This window comes from Oncorhynchus kisutch, unplaced genomic scaffold, assembly GCF_002021735.2.
Source record: "Oncorhynchus kisutch isolate 150728-3 unplaced genomic scaffold, Okis_V2 scaffold782, whole genome shotgun sequence".
In the NCBI taxonomy this organism is placed as follows: Eukaryota; Metazoa; Chordata; class Actinopteri; order Salmoniformes; family Salmonidae; genus Oncorhynchus; species Oncorhynchus kisutch.
In genome coordinates, this window is record NW_022262727.1 from 287,731 (window position 1) to 293,848 (window position 6,118).

Genomic DNA, 6,118 nt, shown 5'->3' on the forward strand with positions numbered 1-6,118 from the left:
TAGTGTGTTAAAACACATTTGTGTTATTACTCTGTTCATTTTTCACATTAGTTTTTATCTACATGTGACCATACTTTCCCCTTAAAGCAACGCTCTATACAATACAAATCATACTGTAAACAACAGAGCAAATGCATCACATGCAAATAGCACTTGATTATCTGTAGTGCTATACACTGGGTAGACAAAACATTAAGAACACCTGCTCCTTCCATGACCATAGACTGACTAGGTGAATCCAGGCTAAAGCTATGATCCCTTATTGATGTCAGTAGTTAAATCCAATTCAATCAGTGTAGATGAAGGGGAGGAGACAGGTTAAATAAGGATTTTTACGCCTCGAGACAATTGAGGCATGGATTGTGCATGTGTGCCATTCAGAGGGTAAACGGGGAAGACAAAATATGTAAGTGTTTTTGAATGGGGTATGGTATTAGGAGCCAGGTGCTCCGGTTTGTGTCAAGAACTGCAACACTGCTGGGTTTTTCAGCTCAACAGTTTCCCAAGTGTAGAAAGAATGGTCCACCATCCAAACTGTGGCGGTCAGTGCCGTTTAAGATGAGGGAGGACCATATTGTTTATCATGAGCAACGCCTTATTTTACTACAGCATGTTGGATGACTGTCATTCATATTCCATTCACCCAGTTCAATGTAACAGCGATAGGTTTAGACTACTACATGATTCTCAGATGTTCCCTAACCCCATCATGAGGTAGCTACAACCTAGCCAATGAATGAAAGTTTAAAACATACAGTATATCACAAAAGTTTTTTTTTTACAGTTCTGTAAAATATTAGGGGTGTACTCACTTTTGTTGCCAGCGGTTTAGACATTAATGGCTGTGTGTTGAGTTATTTTGAGGGGACAGCAAATGTACACTGTTATACAAGCTGTACACTCACTACTTTACATTTTAGCAAAGTGTCATTTCTTCAGTGTTGTCACATGAAAAGATATATTCAAATATTTACAAAAATGTGAGGGGTGTACTCACTTTTGTGATATACTGTATATGCACACAGGTCGAGAGAAAAAAATTCAATTCCGCCTTGCACACTCTTTCTTGCATCTTGCTGAAATATAGGGTGTAACCATTAGTCAAACAGTTTCAAACAAGAGATTCTATTGGACAAATTCAGGTATGTTCATTCCGGTTTTGTTTCGTTTAAGTAACATTTGTCAATAGAATCGTCGGAATAAATACACCACTGATCACGTGTAAACACAGTTCACTTTCATTACAGGCACGTTATATTCCTTCTCTCCTCCTCTCACCTTTTCCCTTTGTTTCTGGACTTCAATGCACAACACATCAGCTGTATGAGACAAGGCAAAAAAAACTTTCCAAGCCAAACCATTTCATAACTGCTACACACAGCTTACATTGTTGTCACCATATTAGCTAAAATAACATCATAGTCAACAGAGCGAATAGAACTAACTCGTTAGTAAACCTGCTACAATCATGCAGTAACGTTACAGTGTACAGTCAGTAAGCAGTTTGGCACTTACATTGGTGGGCCCCGGTGGCAATAAATTAGTCAAACCAAAAGCTTGCCTTGACTTCTCTGATCCTTTCATTGGTTGGACAACATGTCAGTTCATGCTGCAAGAGCTCTGATAGGTTGGAGGACATCCTCCGGAAGTTGTCATAATTACTGTGTAAGTCTATGGAAGCCTTGAGAACCATAAACCTCCTAGGTTTTGTATTGAAGTCAATGTACCCAGAAGAGGACGCAAAATAGTATGTTTTAATCAATTATTTTGTGACGTGATTATATTTAGTAATAGTTTTATCTAAAAAGGATAACTTTTGAAAAGTATTACAATTTTTATTTTTCTGAAAATCACTGAGGTTGGTGCTCCCCTTCCTCCTCTGAGGAGCCTCCCCTTCCTCCTCTGAGGAGCCTCCCCTTCCTCCTCTGAGGAGCCTCCCCTTCCTCCTCCGAGGAGCCTCCCCTTCCTCCTCCGAGGAGCCTCCCCTTCCTCCTCTGAGGAGCCTCTACTGCACCCAAAGGACATCCAGCCAACTTGACACAATTGTGGGAAGAATTAGAGTCAACATGGGCCAGCATCCCTGTGGAAAGCTTTCGACACCTTGTAGAGTCCATGCCCCGACGAACTGAGGCTGTTCTGAGGGAGAAAGGGGAGGGTCCAACTCCATATTAGGAAGGTGTTCCAAATGTTTGGTAGAATCAGTGTACATTGAAAATAAAAGAGAGCCGCGCACTCTAAGAGCTCATATGCAAAAAATGTAATACCAACGTTTCGACAGCCAAGCTGTCTTCATCAGGGTATAATCACAAACACTGCGGGATGACTCGTTTATATAGTGTCAAAAGACACAGGTGTCTGTAATCATGGCCAAGAGTGGCCTAATATCATTGGTTAATATTAAAATATTAAAATGTCATACAAAGAACAGCATACAAACAACAAATGGATAGCATACAATCATAGATTAATTTAACTACACAAGTTTACAAACAATTACTATGGCAAAGTGACAATAATCACAAGAATGGCTTCAGATCAAAGTCTACGTTGAGACCGAAGGGCGCAAGGGTCTTTAAATTAAAGATCCAGGCAGCCTCTCGTTTTAACAATAAATTATCAAGGTCACCCCCTCTCCTAGGGAGGGTGACATGTTCGATGCCAATGTAACGCAGAGACGAAATCGAGAGGCCTGCCTCCAAGAACTGGGCCGCAACTGGATAAGTAAAGTTTTTACACCTAATGGTGCTACGATGCTCTGAGATACGTACTTTTAATTCGCGCTTTGTTTTACCTACATCATTTTTACCACAAGGACAAGTTATAAGATAAATAACTGCCTTAGTGGAGCACGTAATAACACCTTTTATTGGGATCGATTTCCCTGTTTGTGGGTGTTTGAAGGATCTACATTTATAAGTGCCATTGCATTGAGCACAGCCATTACACTTGTAATTTCCATCCAGTAGGGGCGCAAATAGACGTTGTTCAGGAATATCTTGGGGAGGTAAATCAGAGTTTACCAATTGGTCTCTGAGATTTCTGCCCCGCGAGAATACAACCAAGGGAAGGTCCGAAAACACATTACCGAGACTATCATCGGATTTTAGGATGTGCCAATGTTTGTGAACAATTACCTTAATTTGTTCAAAGCACTTTGAATAGCGGGTAGTTAGAACGCAAGAATGCGTCTTTTTGCGAGACTGACCTTGAAAAAGGTAATGTCTCGTTTTGTTTTGAATTTTCTCAATGGCAATATTAATCTGATCATTCTTGTATCTCCTTGAACTTTCTTTGCATCTCAGCCATATTTCTGTCGAAATCGGATTGTTTTTTGCAAATTCTTTTGATTCGACAGAATTGGCTGTAGGGCAAACTATTTTTCAAGGGAAGTGGGTGACAACTATCAGCTCTCAACAAACTGTTACGATCAGTAGGCTTCCTGTAAAGATCAGTGTATAAAACATTATCTTCACACAAGATCAGAAGATCAAGGAAACTGATTTGACGTGTATCAGATTGCATAGTAAATCTCAGATGCTCAGAACAGGAGTTAAGAAAAGCATGGAACGCCTGGAGCTGTTTTTCATCACCCCTCCATAGAACAAAAATATCATCAATATACCGTTTCCAAATAATGATGTGAGGCAAGAAAACGTTTTTGAGAGGAATCAGTCTGCCATACAGCAGACACTTTTATCCAAAGGGATTTGCAGTCATGTGTGCAAACACTTTACATATGGGTGGTCCCAGGAATCAAACCCATTACCCTGGTTTAAGAAGCACCATACTCTACCAACTGAGCTACAGGACCACAAAGAATGATCACGGAATGACGGAGATAAACACACACACACACACACACACACACACACACACACACACACAGCCTTAGTTTTAAAAATACAATTTAATCAAAGACCGTAACATTGAAACTGACATACTCCATATTTAGTTCAAATCTAATGTTATTTGTCACATCAATACAACAAGTGTAGACCTTACTGTGAAATGCTGAATACAACAAGTGTAGGTAGACCTTACTGTGAAATGCTGAATACAACAAGTGTAGGTAGACCTTACTGTGAAATGCTGAATACAACAAGTGTAGACCTTACTGTGAAATGCTCACTGACAAGCCCTTAACCAAAATTTATACTATTCTAAACCCTCTGCCTGCAAGTTGTCATTATTTTCCTTCAAGTTTCTGAAGAGGAAACAGCCCAGAAATGCCCTTGTCTGAGTGCATTTGTCTACCACTATGTGTGGCTGTTAGAGATGATGCTAATGATCCACTATGTGTAGCTGTTAGCGATGATGCTAATGATCCACTATGTGTAGCTGTTAGCGATGATGCTAATGATCCACTATGTGTAGCTGTTAGCGATGATGCTAATGATCCACTATGTGTAGCTGTTAGCGATGATGCTAATGATCCACTATGTGGTAGCTGTTAGCGATGATGCTAATGACAACCATCTTCTGGTTGATAGAAAAGCTTTCCCAAAAACCTTGTCAATTAAATGTTAAATACAAAGTAGTATATGCCTCCCTGGCAGAATGATACCATGTATATATATATATATATATATATTTATACATATATATATATATAGAGAGAGAGAGAGAGAGAGAAGGTAATCAGGGAGGTAATGGAGTCCAGGTGAGTCTGATGACGAGCAGGAGTGCGTAACGATGATGACAGGTGTGCACCATAATGAGCAGCCAGACGACCTCGAGGCCGGAGAGAGAGCACACGTGACAACACGTTTTCTGTCTATGAAGGAATAAATGATTGTCAGGATATAGAACACAAAACAAGAAAAAGGTCATTTTACCCCATTAATAACCTTTTACTGCAGGGGGCTAAATCAGGGGCACGGCCATTAATAACCTTTTACTGCAGGGGGCTAAATCAGGGCACGGCCATTAATAACCTTTTACTGCAGGGGGCTAAATCAGGGGCACGGCCATTAATAACCTTTTACTGCAGGGGGCTAAATCAGGGGCACGGCCATTAATAACCTTTTACTGCAGGGGGCTAAATCAGGGGCACACCGAGAGTTTTCTTGGTAGTCTTAAACAAATCTACTGTGAAACAAAAGTATCCACATCACACACATGGCTATGGGATTTAAAAAAGAAGACAGTAGTACTGGGCCAGATATAGTATCCACATCACACACATGGCTATGGGATTTAAAAAAGAAGACAGTAGTACTGGGCCAGATATAGTATCCACATCACACACATGGCTATGGGATTTAAAAAGAAGACAGTAGTACTGGGCCAGATATAGTATCCACATCACACACATGGCTATGGGATTTAAAAAAGAAGACAGTAGTACTGGGCCAGATATAGTATCCACATCACACACATGGCTATGGGATTTAAAAAGAAGACAGTAGTACTGGGTCAGATATAGTATCCACATCACACACATGGCTATGGGATTTAAAAAAGAAGACAGTAGTACTGGGTCAGATATAGTATCCACATCACACACATGGCTATGGGATTTAAAAAGAAGACAGTAGTACTGGGTCCAGATATAGTATCCACATCACACACATGGCTATGGGATTTAAAAAAAGAAGACAGTAGTACTGGGCCAGATATAGTATCCACATCACACACATGGCTATGGGATTTAAAAAGAAGACAGTAGTACTGGGTCAGATATAGTATCCACATCACACACATGGCTATGGGATTTTAAAAAAGAAGACAGTAGTACTGGGCCAGATATAGTATCCACATCACACACATGGCTATGGGATTTAAAAAGAAGACAGTAGTACTGGGTCAGATATAGTATCCATCATCACACACATGAGTATGGGATTTAAAAAGAAGACAGTTAGTACTGGGCCAGATATAGTATCCACATCACACACATGGCTATGGGATTTAAAAAGAAGACAGTAGTACTGGGTCAGATATATATCCACATCACACACATGGCTATGGGATTTAAAAAAGAAGACAGTAGTACTGGGCCAGATATAGTATCCACATCACACACATGGCTATGGGATTTAAAAAAGAGACAGTAGTACTGGGTCAGATTATAGTATCCACATCACACACATGGCTATGGGATTTAAAAAGAAGACAG